We start from the raw sequence: 18,315 nt of genomic DNA, 5'->3' as shown, positions 1-18,315 counted from the left end.
CACCCTTTACTATGTTGATCTGATGATTTTTACGTAGTTCTAAATAAAAAATCTTTGTTAATAAAACATTGAAAACTGTTCACTGGTGGCGCTGATGCAATCATCATGGCCTAAAGCAAACTGAAGTAATATCGAATCACTTTCACAATTTTTGGATCAAAAATCAGTAAAATCGAAATGAGTTGGTTAGGTCTTCAATTAATAAGATCTACGAATTGCATGAACATTTTTAAATTCATGAATCAGACAAAAACGATTTAATGCACCTTCGATTTTAAAAGTTCAATCTATCCATATCTGATAAATTTATGATAGTCGCATTTCGTAGTATTTTGATTACTTCCAATCCGAAACCATCAGCTGGGATTCGAAATTTGCTATGTAGAGTTTAAAGCAACCGACCCGCATTATGAGACGTTCCATTTGAATCATTTTTCTGTGAGTCAATCTAGATAGATATCAAACAATCAAACCGAAATGAAAGTTCAATTTTGATGGCTTTTGAACAATACTTGCGGGGCTTCTGGCTGCGGATATCGCAAACTAATGTGACTAATAGGCAATTGGTTAATCATCAATCATAAAAACTTGCTATTCGAATCGATGTTATATACACTTCTGATTTTTCACTGACTTTCAAATGAATTTTTATTCTAATCTAAATTTACGAAAATCAATTCAGCCATCTCACATACCCATACACATACACATACATACACGTACAGACAATTCACTACTTCAATTGAACGAGCGAGCCGATTCGAATTGAAAGTCGGCCGTCTTGGTACAAAGCAGAAAAAACTGAAAAACTATCATTCATTAGTTAATTTCCTCAGATTCTATAAGGTAGCCGGTTGCCGGTTGTAATGATTGTTTTTGTGATCGCGCATATGTTCTTTGTATATTTTTTAAAAAAGTGACGAAAGAAGCTTTGTTATTATGTAAACAACCGTTCGTGGGCATACGATTTTTAGACGAGGAACGATAAGATAGTGAGTTTTTTAATATTTTTGTAATATCTTTTATAACCAATAAACTTACAGTTTCCCTTGAAAAAGACCATAACCAGTGGTCGAAACGTCGGGCAGTATATAACAGCCGTTCTTATTTAACAGACCGCTAAAGCCGAAACCATAATGCAAAATATTTGTACGGTCGTACTGATCATCTTTCATTATTTTTGTAGCAATATGGACTTACACTAATTATTATATGATGCCAATATATCCTCCCAACCTCAGTTGGTTCTCATGCCCCGATGCAATCGTAGCGATGTTGGCAACTCAAAACTTCCCGGTTCGAAACCAGTCGCTTAACTGTTCATGTTTTTTATTATCGCAAATCAAATCACCTAAAGGTATGCAATTTCGTCTTACTTTGCAAAATCTATTTTTAGATTTGCACGATAAAGCCTTTCCCCCCAAAAAATGAGTAATAACAGCTGAAAAGTCGTACTAAATTTGTAACAAATTTAGATATAATATTGATAATTACATATCAAGGCTTGTAACAATTTTGTTATCACCTAGGTTAAATTGAGTTATAATTTTTGTTATTTTAACTATTAACGAGGCCAAGATTATGACTAATTTAGATAGAAAAAACGAAACAACCCCAGATACAATTTTGTTATCCCTTGTTGATCGGGTCGTTTGTTTAACAGTTGCTCGCAGGTCTTTTATTTTCATCTTTCGCGTAATGCGATAAAACGCTTATTCAATGATTCCTTAACTATCCAGTAAATAAATGTTCACCATCTTCATTGGAAACTAATCAGATTTGCCGAAACTAACCCGTTCGTCCTCCCTCTCATTTTCTCCGTCTTCCACCATCTTTTTGATCACTAATTAGATCTACATGCCGGTTCTAACCCCGTCGTTCGTCCACGCTCACTCACTGCTCCCTCAACTAACCTTCTTCTTCCATCTTTATAACCACTTTTCTCTTCTATCTCGCTTTTCAAGGAAGCTGCTCTGTAATGCTGTAATATTGTGTCATCAACTAGCTATAGGGTTAGTGGTTTAGCTTTAACTGTTAGTTTTAATTGTTAGTTTTAAACGTAAATGTATCATTTGGATCATTGTAATCTGTTGATACAAAAGATGCGGAGGTTTTATGCATGCTGGAGAGAGAGATTGCTATATTGCATCTCCATCGTGCTTCTCCCTGCTCCCCAAATAAATAAATAAATAAACACAAGATCAAAAGAGCCATTTTCAATTCAATCAAAAAAAGTGGGGGCGATTACAGCGTGATGAGTTAGTCGATACCTTTCATGCAGTTCACCTAGGTTCGGTTCCCATTCCCGAACATAGGTTTTCTGGTCCGAAGAGACGAATGACCTTAAGGTTAAAAGGTATGTAATCGAAACAAAAAACAAAATGATATTAACGTTAAAATCTCAGTAATCAAAACAAAAAAAAATAGCAAGCAAGTTTCTTAAGTTAACTTTTTCGGATAACTTCTCAAATTTTTAAATAGAAGGTCGCCTTTTTTTAATGTATATTGTTTTTGATTTTTATTTTGAGCGTTTATATAATTGGAATTGATTTAAAATAAACACAAATGAATGATAAAACGTTAACACCCGTTTTTTTACCTACAATTGTACTTCTTGAATAAAGATTCTTGTACTCTGGAATAAATATTGATTCATAAACCTCAGGACGAAGTTCGAAAGGAAACTTGTTGACTATTAGTCCCTAAGCATCAAAGCAGTTGCATAGGTGTATCTACCAAGCAAATGTATGTGTTAATTTCCGTTTACTAAGTGAAAAAATATCTAATGCGGCTTCGCCACATCGATTTGATTCGTGTGCTGTCCGACCTCGCTCCCCCTCGTTCGGACCTAATTTAAGTAAAGAAACCTAGCTTTGAGTAGACCGGGCAAACGAGACGGTTACAGGTTTGTATGCAAGAGGCCGCCGCTTCGGAAGACGGGTCGGCGGCCAACTCAGCCGGCGTAGCCTCGGCGGCTTTATGCCGCCGATCCGTCTTGGCTTCGGTTATGTGGCTGCGCCACATCAGTTATACAGCAAGCATAATAACACACAAAATTATATGATGTATTCGAAATTACCCTTTCGGCGAAATGACGAAATGACCCTGTTGGCGAAACGATTTTCACCGAAATTACCTCGGCGAAACGATTTTCGGCGAAATGGCTTTTGGCGAAACGACTTTCGGTGAAATGACCCGCTCCCGTTTTACAAATCGAAGAGGTGTGCACTGGAGCCCGCGCCACTACGGATCACATATTCGCGATAAGACAAGTACTCCAGCTCCAAATACAACGTACCCACGAATAACCTATTCATTGACTTCAAAGCGGCATACGACACAATCGATCGAGAACAGCTATGGCAGATAATGCACGAATACGGTTTCCCGGATAAACTGACGCGATTGGTCAAAGCAACGATGGATAGAGTGATGTGCTACGTCCGAGTATCTGGGACGCTCTCGAGTCCCTTCGAATCTCAGAGAGGGCTACGGCAAGGTGATGGACTTTCTTGTATCTTATTCAATATTGCCTTGGAAGGTGTGATTCGAAGAGCGAGGATCGACACGAGTGGCACGGCACGTTGTTCTCTATGACCACGAGACCTAGACTATGTTGGCAGAGGACCAACGCGCCCTCAGTGTTTTCGAAAGAATGGTACTGAGGACCATCTATGGCGGAGTGCAGATGGAAGACGGAACATGGAGACGGCGTATGAATCACGAATTGCAACTGCTGCTAGGAGAATCACCCATCGTACGGACAGCTAAAATCGGACGTCTGCGATGGGCTGGGCATGTGATAAGGATGTCGGATGACAGCCCAGTGAAAATGGTTCTTGAATCTAATCCGATTGGTACAAGAAGAAGAGGAGCGCAGCGAACAAGGTGGATCGTGAAGTGGAGGGTGATCTCAGAAGCATCCGTGCCATGGACCGAGTTATATGGAGACGTATGTTTGATACAGCAAAGGACACCCCAGGACTATAGTTGTTAGATAAGCTAAGGTAAGAAGTGTGTACGTGAAATCTGATGAACGGCAACACATTTCTGGAAAAAATCAGATATCATTCGCAGCTAGTCATTTGTCATCATTATCGAACTAAGTCAATGAGTTATGTTCTAGCTTTGACGCGTCTTTGCAGAGCCGGTGAAACATACTAAGCCCAGGTGGGTAATTATTCGTACCGGTGAGAACGATCCACTACTTTGAAGTATTATTTAGCCGATTTTTAAATAATATTTTGTTTCGATATAACTTTGCATGAGACGCGTAAATTCAAAGCTTGAAGTGTTTTCGTTATTTTGTTGGAAAACAAAATTGCGCATTTAAGGGTTAAATGCAATATCAAACTACAAAATTTCTGCCAATATTTGTTTGGAATATTAAGTCAGCAGTTTTTTTAGGTTCCGTATAAACTTATTTGTGTTTGCAAATTTTCGAAATTATTTCTTTGAGAATTTTGGTTACCCTGATCGTTTAGTTGGTTGGGGTTGATGGTGAAAGATGTCTCGCATGAATCGAAAGCAATGTCTTGGCATTACATTCCTTCTGTGAAATTTGGCCTTTTTGTTTCAACAGACTTCGCAGCCGATTCTTAGCATACAGGCTTATGGCTAGTACTACGATCCTACTGACACTATGAATCATTCCACGTCGGGGCTCGAACATATGACAACTGGCTTATAAGACCAGCGCCGTATGCACTGAACAACAAACCCGAGTGAACCGAACGGTGCACAAAACAAATCCAGCCGCTGATGTGCATAGCACATTGTTAAAAAAAAGTCCCGGGAACGAGATGACGTTTGTAATGTCTAACTATCATCATCGTTCAGAAGACAAGTGTCAAATTTTCACGTCAATCGCACCACAAACACTAAACTTACCGACATATGAGTGACGTTACTTTTTGATTTACGAAATCTTAAAAATAACGAATTCCGTTTATTGATAAAACATTGCTTCCTATAAAGAAAAACCGGGCAAGTATAGCAATGGTTTAAGAAGTGTTACCCGCATTCAGATTAGAAACAAAGATTTGTGGTATTCTGATTTTAACGTGACCAAATTAAGCAGTCATCCGGAAAAAATGTGAGCATCGTTATGGATGAACACAAAATCAAAGTCCGACTGAACTGGAAGTGCTTTTATGATCGTATGCGAAAATCTGGGCATGAAAAAAAATCTTTTCCAAATAGGTGCCTCGTTCGCTCACAATCTATCAAAAGCAACAACGCATCAACAATCTATCTTTTTTTCTCCGGAGTTGTTTCAACATTTAGACGGAGAAAACGCAACAGGTAGCTGCAACAAGTATAGCGTCAGTTCTTAGATGCTCGAGGTATAATTAACGTCGACTATCTTGAAAAGGAAGTACTAACAAAAGTTTTTAGTTATTAATGCGTTAGGAGTTATTAATGCGTTTGAAGTATGGAATCGTAAAAAACGGCCTCATGTGAAGCAGAAAAAATCATCTTTCACCAAGACAATGCACCGTGCCACAAGTCAATGAAAATTATGGCCAAATTGAACGTATTGGGCACCGATCTGTTTCTTCACCCACCATATTCTCAATAACCTAGCCCCCAGCGACTACTTGTCATTTGATGATCTGAGAGAGTCATCGCCGCAACTGAAGCCTATTTTAAGTCCATGGACAAATCATTCTATAAGTATGATATAAAAATTTAGACAATAAATAAAGAAATTTTGCTCAAGAAATGTTGTTTTCCTAGTTAGTTCCTGAACTTTTTGGACGATGTGGAAGCAAGCTTCTCTACGGCAGTAGTCGATTCGACACTGAATTTGGTTTTCTGTGAGTAATTTTCTCAAATGCGAACGCACTCATTGAAGAGCAGAAATCATATGGAAACCGTGAACTTATGTATACGAAACCGTCATATCAATTAGAGGAATGACAATGGTTTGAAAAACAGGGAGAACTGTTCGTGGTTGAGTTGTAGATGTTCAAAACCTAACCACTGTCTATATGGTTTTACTTCTATATTTTAAATTTGTACCCCGGTATAGAAAACAAAGACGCAAATCCTTTTGAGTGATTTCATTTATGTGAAGAAAGAGAATGGAAAGGCGAGATGTGACTAGGTTGATTTTTGCAAACTGAAATCTTTTACTAACTTAACTTTTGCAAGAGAAATTGAACTTAAGTATCTCATCAATGCAAATCACTCGAGTCTCTCGTACGCCAGAAAGTACCGATAAAGGTCCTTTACCATTTACTATCCGAACCGACAAAAGAATAGTTATCAGAAGTTGTTACTTTCTACATGTGGCTGCATTCTCGTACACAATTAATTCTTCACTATCTCTAATAGTGAAAAAGTAAAAATAGCATGATGGGCTTCCATCAGGTAGCGGTGAGTGCAGCGCTACTGAATACCGCTAACAACCTAGGCTAAACAGCCAGCACGCTGTGACTCTGGGGACATAAGCAATAGTTCGAACAAACCTTTTATTCTGATATTCAACTAGCTGTACAGAGATTGAGAAAAATATCCATACAGTGAAGAACTCAATGTGTATAAGAATGCTGTCGCAAGTAGAAACTGATAACTTCTGGTAACTTTTCTTTTACTGGTTCGTATAGTGAATGGTAAAAGACCATTTTCAGTACTTTCCGGCATACCCGAGACTCGAGTGATTTGCATGAATAAGATGCTTAAACTCGACCCCTTTGGTTGAAGGTAAAAGTTAAGTCACTAAAAGATTTATGTTTGCTCAAATGACCATTGTCACGCCTCACCTTTTTGTTGTATATCTTCACATCCTTACTCTACCTTGAGTATTAGCATTTTATGATTATGATTTTAGTTACAATAAAACTATTTTTATTGTTATAAATGATACTAATATTACTATTATTTTTCGTTAGAAAATTCAGGTGGGTAATTACCCACCTTTGGAATTTTCGGGTGGATAGTACTACCCACCGTACCCACCTCTTTCACCGGCCCTGCGTCTTTGTAGAAATCTCTCATAACCATCACCGACGAATTTTTGCGAATTTAAAAAAATATATTAATAATTCTCTTTGCCGTGCATTTGATTTGATTCGATGATGAATTGCTCTCAGATTTTTTGAATCGCCGATTTTTCAGTGTTGGGAAAAAACAAAATTTCGAAAATCGCGACTGAAGTTTTTCACAAGTGATTTTTATACAAAAAAAATCATCGATCAGAAATCTCACTGCAGAAAAGTTCTGTACTGATTTTTCGACAACGCGAAAAAACTGAAACTGATTTCTCATGGAAAAAAAAATCAGTTCACTAGCGACCAATCTGCTCAATGATATTCAAGAAAAAAGTTCGCATATTGAATACATCTGATATGATTCTCGAACAGAAGATTTTTGGGAAATGAACCAACCCTTTGCAGAATACATGACGAAAAAATTCATCGATGAACAAAAACTGAACCTTTCAGAAAATGTTCAATGTGCGTAGGGTGGTTGATAAGTGAATCAAGAGTGCTGATGTATTTGATATTTGAATCGGCACTACATCATCAATAACAGCAGCAAGTGCTGAAATTAATAATAGTTATAATGATAATAAAAACAATCACAAAACATGTTATGTACGCAGAAGTAACAGGAGCGTAGACTACCGCTATGCCAATTCAGTCGCGCCATTCAAACACTGCGCCTTCTGTGTGTTCGAGCCTTGCTGAAGATGCTGCACTCCTGTTGCTTATATGAATCAGATTTATGCTAAATAGCGTATAATTCTATTAAATCTAAATAGTACAGTGTAATCAGCCAGCTGGAATAAAAACTGTCTTTCGTTGCTATAATCACTATTTGGACTACGTGTATCGAAAATATCGCAGTCATTATTTCTCAGTCGCGGCTCAGTTGCAAATTTATTCAGTAGAGATTTTTGTCGTGAATACGACTTACTTTACTACGGCCTTTCCAAAATTTACCCTCTAACGAATCAACATAATTTTTGCTACATGCCATTGGAAATATGATTACAATTTTATGATAAAATTTTCAGTTGTGTGACATAATCTCAAATAAATTAAAATTAAACTTTTCTGAAATGTTTGGTATAAACGAGTATCAAAGAGGATAATTTATAAGGCGCGTTTGCCTTTCTCGTATATTAAAAGCTCATAGCTCAGTGATCTGTGAAAGGTCTTATATAATCTAACTACCAATAGAACCGAATTTTTTCAATATAAACGTGTATAGCAACAGCATTGAAGTATTTCGATGGTACACTATTGAAAAACCTGTCTCATTTGATCCATGTCAACACCAGCCAATCAGAACGCGTTCTGAGGAAGAGAACAAAATAGCTGCTGCTGTACAACAAATCGATCGAGAAAATGTTCCGAACAGTGATTAATATCGTAGTGAGTTCCACAATTTGGTCCTTCTGAAAGGCAGGAATGAATCCCGTACAGCATCCGGATAGTTTCTTTCAATGAAATGCAAATCCGAAATGAAATAATCGAAATTAAAATTCTATATGCTGCTATTTTTATAGCCGTTAGGACCGCTCATTAGTGAAAAAGCTACAAAGGAAATCAGGTAAAACCAAACCTCTCAACAAAAATTGGATCAGTTTGGATTCTATCGCCACTGGGAGCAGATGTACTTTGTGTCGTTTGCAAAGCTAGTTTCGCTTCCGACAAGAGCGATTACGTCACAGCTGCCAGTCATTTGCATTGGTGAAAAAGCAACGGTGGAGAACATTACACAAAATCAGCCGTTCTAATGGCTCTAAAAGTTTTCTAAAGAACTATTAGGATTTCTTGCTCGCAAATCGAAGGGAAATATCCTCAGTTTAGTGCAAATCTAGAACTGTTTGATTTGATTTTTGCACTTTTCGCTGTGTGAAATTTAAAGTAATCTAGATCAAGTGAAGCCTTCTTTGTTTTTGCGAAAAATGTGGAAAAGGGGAATGCTTGCATAATACATACAATTGATCAACTAATTGATATTCGGAAGTGTTAAGGAACATGTCAGTTGTTTTCGTATTCACGACATCCAGTTATGTCTCTGACATTAACCACCCGCCCACCCTTTTTTGTATTGGCGAAAATATAATAATTGAATTTTGCACGAATCACTTCGGTGTCGAACTGAGGCGTAGTGAAAATTTTGCATCGAAGTATCGTCGGAGACTCTTCTCCCTTTCGATTATCTCTATAGCGATATTTCTTTGGGTGAAAATTCGTCATCAAGTTTCGCTAACACAAAAAATCACTTGTGAACCTTCGAGGTTCAGAGTTTTGTGGATGCTTGTTTCAGGAATGTCGGAATATCGGAAGTGATTTTTCAGTCATTGAGTTATTTTAGAAAATCCCGTGAACTGATTTTTTTCTGATCATGATTTTCTCATCACTGCAGCTCTTGTTACTAATTTAATGAAACCACTATCATAACGTCTTGCTAAGGCTTATTCAAACGAAAATATAATCGATACGATTGTTATTTTTTTCTAATCGCCCAGTAGCACAGTGAGAATAATGTAGTAAAGCAAAGCCTTGATATTACATTCCTGTAGTGGAATTTGACCTTCTGTTTCAACAGACTTCGCAGCCGATTCAGAGTGTACAGAACTATCGCATGGATGGTGCTACGGTTCTACTGACACTACGAATCCTTCCAGGTCGGGACTCGAACATACGACAACTGGTTTGTAAGACCAGTGCCCTATGCATTGAACCGCCAACCCGGGATGAGAATAATATGTCACTCACCAAAATATAGACGGAGCGTGAGAAAAGTAAACACCCATCATGAGTTCTTCTTCTCGCTGCTCATGGAATCTGAAAAATTTAGAAAACTTCACAATAAAAAACTTGACTTGACTTGGAAAGGCGCCGACCAAAGTGAGACGTGTTCAGGTCAAGACAAAAGTAAGTGTGTTCAGGCCAAAATTGTATTTATTTTCAAAAAATGACAAAAAAAACTACACGAGACAATCCTACACAGAGAAAAATATTTTGTGAATTTACATCTATTTTCATGCACATATTTAGAGCAGGTAATTAAACATAAATTTACTTTACAATTCTGTAGGTTTCAATAGAATTTAATTGCAAACTAAGCGTCAATTGAAAGATACAGTTATATTCATTGAAAATTCAATGCAATCCAATTTAGTTTTGCATCGATGAAGGTTTTCAATAAAAATCTCGATTCAACCCATGTCTATTCCATGTTACTATTGATTTACATGTCGTGTAAATTTCATTATTTCTTTCTGTGTACGAGAATGTTAAAGAATCATATTTTGACAATCCCTGATCTCCTACTAGCCAAAATAATGGAAATAACTAACAAATGAAGCTAAACAATTATGCAATCTGGGCTGTAATTGACTAAATAATAATAAAAATTAGTTATAACTTGTGCTAAATTAATGAATATAAAACACAAAACCTCCGTTCACGATAACTTTTTTTACGTTAACTCTTTTTACGTAACTCTTTTTACGAACAAAATCCCAAATAACGTAAACTTTTTTTACGAACCTAATTCGTAAAAAGAGGTTTTTTCATACAAGGAAAATCATTTCCGGCTCTTTACATTCCATGTATATTACTACAATATGGGTATTTTCGGAACGGGTTTGATGGGTAGATGTCAGAAACGATGTAGAGGTGGTTCTGAATTCTGCTTTGGTTCCTTATATGTAGAATTTCGCTTTATTTAGGGCACTAGTTCAGCAGTTTAACAGTCTTTATAATCTGATTTGACTGGTACTTTTTTTACTAAATCCTGCTATAATTTGGATCTGCCGCAGATTATTACTATTATACTGCTGCTTCAAAAATGTAAACGCCTACTCATGATAACCGTTCAGAAAATATGCATATTGTGAAGATATTCGACAAGTTCGAGTAATATCGACACATATTGTAAGGGTTTTCAAGGAATATCAATGAAGCGGAAGTCACCATCTTGGAATTCAGAACCACCTCAAACAACATTTTCCAACATGTACTCTTCAAACCCGTTTCGAAAATACCCATATTCTGATAGTTTGTAACGAATATCGATGAACCAGAAGACGCCATCTTGGAATTTGATGCTACTTAGAACATCCTTTTCATGCAAATACTAATAGTTTTCGTTCCATAGTTATCCATTATAACAATATATCCAATAATTTACATAAATGGGGAAAACTTTTTTTACGTTGAAAATTCCAAATAACGTAAACTTTTTTTACGTCATAATTCGTTTTACGAAGTCCCGATTATTACGTAAATGGAGGTTTGGGTGTACAAAGTCAACCAAATGAAACATTTGGTTTCTCAATAGTAGTAACTGAATCTTGTAAAATGTAAACCGATGATTCGATTTTAGCAAATGTGATACTTTAAATCTCATTATGAATTTCACAGTATAAATGTAATTAATGAGAATTGGATGAAATTCATACTTCGAAGAGCGGAAGATTCCAGAAAATTGAGCTACTGAAAAAAGTCCTTATGCAATATTCCAGCCGAATCGGACATGGTCAAATGGTACCGCCCGAAGGTCAAAGTTTAAAAATTTTCAAAACAGAGTAATGGGGGTAGAGTATTTGTGAGCAATATCCCGAAAAGTTGCTTCTTATATAAAAATATCTGTTAATGATTGCCAAAATCAAGCTCGTTTTCTGCATATAAAACAAAAAGCTTACCTCTTCTGAGCACATCTCCAGTTCGAGTAACGTTATGTATTTCCTGTCACATTAATGTTTAATTAATCACATTCACCCAAGCTCTTTTAGAACTGTTGTATTCACATGCCATACTAAGTTAGGCTCCCACTCTGCCAACTGTCATTGAACTTCGTAATTGAAGTTCAATATCGCGTGAGTCGTGCTTGAAATGTTTGAAACGCTTTCGAATTCACAGCCGGAAGATCATGCACACGCACTTCTCTGGAACGGAACACCGATGCGTGCAGCAAGTTTTTTTTATGTTCGACATATTGGGCCGTATGAATAAAACGTAGCATGTTTGAATTTCGGTAGTAAATGCTACATGTGGATCACGTTCCTGCCAAAAGCAGAGACTTTACTACACAACAACTTTCGAACATGTAGTTTTTACTACAATTTTTCGGTAGGTAGCTCCAGAGGTTGCTACTCGTGTGTTTGCTGATAAAGTGAAGTAGAAAAAATAAACATAGTGGCATTTTTGCAGCAGTACGTACGTTTCTTGCTTTGTGCATACTTATTCCAGCTTTTCCGGCTCCTAGTCGATACGGCATGCAATAAATGCTCAAACTCGAAGGTAGCATTAACTACATGTTCGAACTTGATTTTTTTTATTAATATCAAACGCGTTTTACTCTGTGGACTTTGTTTTCGAGAAGATACTACAAACAACAGTCTTTACTACATTTTATTCATACGGCCCATTGTCTTCATTGTTACCGAATTTGATTGTCACTCACAGAAAAAAAATAAATGTATTTTACACTGTTTGTCTTGTTAAACATTTATAATTTACATTATTAATGATTTTCGTTATTCATCCTTCTCTAACTAGTATTTTCGTTTTGTTTCTAGAAGCTGTGACAAACATCAGTGACAAATCGCAACTCAATAAAGGTAGAAAAACCCGAACAAATATTTTACCAAATCAGTAAAGCTAATGTTTCCCATGCAAATCCGGAGATCAGCCAAACTTTTTATTGCTTCAAACAAGCCATATTTTTCGACGTGTAATCGTAACCTGTTACACTCGCAAATAGCGGCACCGTAGCTAGGAACATAACAAAAACAATGCTAGAGAAACAAATGCCCTTTGAAGTTTACTCGAGAAAGATATCCTCCAGCTGACGAGCAGCAAGGGTAGAGAAACTTTTCAAAAAATACTGTGTGGCACACGAAAAGTTCATCCTACTGGGACTAGGAAGCAGCTCGCACATATTGCAAAGGACCCCTCCGACTTCGACTGTGCTAGCTTCGAGTCCTACGAGCCAACAAACATGGAACTTTTTGCATACGTTCGTTTTACAACTTAACCTCGAAAAACACCGTGTTCCGTTACTCATGCGGCAACGTTGTCGGTTTGTCTCCGAGCATGTGATTACATAGTTTTGGATAAACGGCTAGATTTTATCGCAACGATATCATACTTAGGTACAGTTATGTCAACCATATGGCATAATAACGATATTCTCTTCACGTAAATTTTATTCATCAAAGTAAGAAATAATAGCTTGTCTAAACTTTAGGTAAATCAAATGCAATTTTTTATTGCGTCTTTTAAAAGAAATAATTCTTCGCGCGGTAGTTTGGAGTTTCACGACATATTCTGTAACTCTGGTTCGAATCCGATTCCAAGTTGAAGCATTTGAGGCCAACAACGAACGGTGTTTGAGTGACACTTTTCCACTGCTCAAACTTTCATTGGTTGCTTCATTTCGTGAAGGTTGTCTTATTAAATTGGACAGTTACACAAAATACTGAATTGAAGAATCATAGACATTTCTGAAACTCAGATTTAAAATTTGTTCTTCAAGAATAGAGAATTGATCTCTATACACAAATTGCTTCCCAAATAAATGATACGATAAATACTATAGTTTCTTTGCAGAATGGATTATGTTATGAAATTGTGCTTCTTTTTACACGAGAATTTGATTTACTGTAGTAAAAGGCCCCTTTTCCAAATTTACCATGTGGAAGAGTGACCAAATTTTGATCACGAACGTAACATCATTCTTTCTCCATGCTATAGGAAATATAGCCAGCAATTTATGATCAAATTTTAAGCAAAATAAGATTACCATCAATAATTCTAAAATTAGGTTTTCACAAACTTTTTTTTGTCAACGAGCATAAAAGAGGAAAACTCATCACGCTTCCTTGTCTTTTTTGCACTCGGACGATGGTTTCCATATACATCAGATATACAGGGTATTCTTCTATAAGTTGTCCACCTTTCAACAGTTACAGAGAAGGTGGAAACTAGCAATAAACAAAATCTAAATAGTTGCGAAGATGCAGTCGGAAGAACAACAGCGACGTAAAAAAATTTTGGATCTCACTCATCGTCCCATCAACAGGAAACTGGGAATGATACAATCCACTCGTAATTTAAATCGGTTCAACTAGCGTTTAACTGTTGGTCCGAAGGAAGAAGGTGGCCAGAATGGATCTTCCCATAGTGAAAAGAGTCGGGAGGGATTCAACAGCAGTATATATAGGAGCAATAAGACGTTATATTTAAAACTAAAACAATTGAAATTCCATTCGATCTTCACTGTAAAAATTAAATGAGCTCCGTTTTGAAGTTGGTGCTCCCAAATTTAAACATCCGAAATTTGATCCCAAACAACCCCAGGTTTAGCCAGAAACTGCCATAACTTCCAAATACGAAAATTGAAAAAAAAATTGAATGATTTTTGACTACTATTTCTGGTTCCTTCCGATTCGGTAACTAGTGACCAATATCTCCTAAATCAATGTTTATGGCTAATAATTATTAAGATGTACACAAAAGAAGTTTTGTATGGCTAGTCCTTATTTGGTATAGAAACATGCACTTAAAATGAATGATTTTCTACTTATCACCATGTGATTTCTTAACCGCAATCAGTACTGTTATACGAATACGTGAGAAGTATCATTTGAATTCCATTACAAGAACATGGAGTGCTTTTTTAATTTTTGCCTTTCTCTATAGAAAGGTATTAGAATTGCTGGAAAAACCGACTTTCGAACGGAGCCTCGGAGACCCATAGTGTTATATACCATTCGACTCAGTTCGACGAGATCGGAAAATGTCTGTGTGTATGTGTATGTGTGTGTGTGTGTGTGCACGTTTCGAAGATATGTGAACGCGCTCAATTTTCTCAGAGATGGCTGAACCAATTTTAACAAACTTGGCCTCGTTTGAAAGCTACTGTCGAACCATTGATCAAGTTCGAAGATCAAATGGTTGTGACTTTTGGTTCCAGATATATGATGGTATAAGTGACATAACCGACAAAACACGTTGATTTTTACCGCTCTTATATCTATATAAGGGTGTCAAAATTTTGGGATCACCTCTATTTTCGTTAAGCTCTAGTGCTCAAAAGTTTAAGCACCTCGAAAAAAGCCTTCATGCAAAATTTGAGCTAAATCGGACATGCGTAAGGGGTGCTGCCCGGTGGTAAAGGTTTGACAATTTTCGATCTTGAAAAAGCACCATAGGGGGGAGTACATGAAATTTCCAAAATCGAAAATTTTTTTTGATGCCAAAACTCTTAAGACTGCATAAAACATCAAAATTTAGTGTCATCTCAAAAAAAATTTTTTTTTGAAAAAATCAACTTTCTGTGACTTTTTTTCGAGGTGACACTAAATCTCGACGTTTCATGCAATTCTAAGCCTTTTGGCATCAAAATATTATTTTCGATTTCGAAAATTTCATGTACTCCCCCCTATGGTGAATTTTCAAGATATATGAAAATTCCACTAAGTGGACTAAGAAGGCTTTTTTTAGATTAGCATCACTGTTCTCATACAAATAGGCAACGCAAATGTCAAGCACTAGTTTGGAGAAATGATGCTGACTGTGTTACCTAAACACTCAAGTATGCTTTTGTGAACTACATGAATCAATCTGAATCAATTGGTGTCAAAATTAGTATCCGAAATTATTTAATAAAAGTATGAAATATATTTTCATGAGACTGTTATGAAAGAAGAGAAAGGCATTATCACACCACTAGGTGGATTAAGATGGCTTTTTTTTCTCATATCACCCTGTAACTCTGTAATCGGAAGTCGCATTCAAATAAAATTCAAAAGCGTTCTATGGGAAAATATGGCCTTACATATAAATCAAGGGTTGTGAAAATCGGTTCAGCCATCAATAAAGTGCAGATTTTCTGCACATACACACATCCACACGCACACAAATACACATATATCGCCTCTTAGAGCCTTGGTCCAAAAACCGGTTTCCACAGTGATTACAAAGACTTTCTACGTGAGAAAGTCAAAAATTGCATTATTTCTATCGAAGGGTAATTAACAAAATTTTGATTGTCATAATAGCTATTTAGTAAACTTTTGCTAGAAGAAAGATTAAGAATTGGTATTGGAATTGATCCGATTAGTAGAATCGGATATAATAAATTTCAAAGACAAGATGTTTTTGCATTTTATCAGAACTTGCCAAAACATGAACAATTTTTTTTTTCATCGAAAACGCCGCAACACTAGTATTATATTGAAGCTGAAAATATTATTTGACATGATGTTAAAATGTTAACTTGTTTTGAAGTAGGGTAAAATATCCCTATTTCATCTCATTTGTAGGGACGTTGCCTTAAAAACCTGATTTAGCCACTAAAATCACAACTATCTTTTTCATATTTCTGCTTAATTAGCCTTGAGCCTTTGCCATATGAATTTTAGAGATTCTGATAGGATGAAATTTGTGAGCAGTACAAACCTGCACATAGTCAATGCAGGAAACCGTCCAACTTTTGCGAGATCTGGAAGAGAGGAGGTTTGGAACGTAATTCTTTGCTCTGATAGAATTGCGCATGAGTTGGTGAATTGGTACGACCTTCGTTGTCTGATCATAAGTACATCTTTTTTGCTCATTCAAACGTTAAATTTGATATTATCACATATCGTAATCCCAAATCTACAAACTGGGACCTCTATGAAGAGGGCTTGGCGACAAGATTTTTCGGATACCAACCAACAATTGAAACCCCAATTGTTTTGGAAAATATTGTCTACGAGACAAACTCACTCATAGTTGCAGCATATGAAAAGGCTTGTCCACTTCGGATTGTGCGAGCTACTAGAGGAACTCCTTGGTGGAACTTGCTAGACTAAGGAAACTATGCAGAGATGGGTCGGAGGCATTCGTGTCGGCTCGAAGGGCTTACAAAAATGCTCTTCGATCGTCTGAGCGAAGTGGTTGGAAAAGCCTCTGCACAAATGTCTCTAGTCTCAACGAGGCTAGCAGAATAAATAAGTTACTTTCGAAGCCCAAGGACTTTAATGTCAGTTTCTTAAGAACTTCAGATGGTGAACACTTGTCTGATGAAGGTGATGTACTTCACTATCTTTTTACCACTCACTTTCCAGGATGTATGGATCCATCACCGACAGCTCTTCCCGAGACTTTATCAGGTAGTTACGATTCTTGGGCCCTTGCGACGATTCTTGAGCGTTGTGACGATTGAATCGGTCAAATGGGCAGTTGAGAGTTTTGCTCCGTACAAGTCTCCTGGAAAGGATGGAGTTTTCCCAGTGTTACTGCAGAAAGGGTATGAACATTTCAAACATGTTTTGAAGAAAATACTTACCTTTAGTCTTGCGACAGGATATATTCCGAGAGCTTGGCAGAAAATAATTGTCAAATTTATTCCCAAACACGGTCGCGACACTTATGAGGCAGCGAAAAGTTTCAGGCCTATCAGTCTTAGCTCATTTCTTAGCTTAAAACAGTGGAACGCATAGTCGATCACTATATCAGGAATGTGAGTCTGGGCGTGCATCCGCTACATGGAATGCAACATGCTTACCAGCGTGGAAAGTCCACTACAACCCTGTTACATGATGTTGTGTAAAAGAAAAGTCCTGGCATTACATTCCTTTTTGTGGAATTTGGCCTTTCTGTTTCAACAGACTTCGCAGCCGATTCTTAGTGTACAGAATCATTGCATGGCTTGTACTATGGATCCTACCGACACTAAGAATCCTTCCAGGTCGGGGCTCGAACGTTCATGATGTTGTGTACAACATTGAAAAAGCTTTCTCACAAAAGCAATCTTGTTTGGGAGTTTTCCTTTCCTATTGAATGTGCCTTTGATAACGTGTCTTTCAATTCAATTCTGGAAGCAGCCCGTGGTCATGGCATACGTTCAATCGACTTTTTTGTTCATCGCTTTGGCAAGCAGAGATTAGACAGCTGAGTGTCTGTGGGTGTCCTCAAGGTGGTGTACTATCCCCACTTTTATGGAACCTAGTCGCTGATGGTTTGTTAACGAAACTTAATAAACTTGGATTTCGACTTATGGTTTGCCGACGATTATCATATATTGTTGACCGGTATATGCGATCTGTTGAGCAATGGTGTTGTCAGGTTGGATTATCTGTAAATCCGAGCAAAACATCAATGGTGCTTTTCACTCATCGTGGGATAATCACAGGAGCTCGTCCGTTACAGTTCTTCGGTTCATAGGTCACTGGGGTCGATCAAGTTAAATGTGTTCCTAAAACAAGAAGCATTATCTTGTGCATACCGTCTTAAGGTTACAGGGCTTTTGAACAGTAACCCATTAGATTACGCTACCAGCCACACTCGCTTGTGGTCT

Source organism: Malaya genurostris, chromosome 3 (assembly GCF_030247185.1).
Source record: "Malaya genurostris strain Urasoe2022 chromosome 3, Malgen_1.1, whole genome shotgun sequence".
NCBI classification, from domain to species: Eukaryota; Metazoa; Arthropoda; class Insecta; order Diptera; family Culicidae; genus Malaya; species Malaya genurostris.
Note: the sequence above shows the minus strand (reverse complement) of the source record.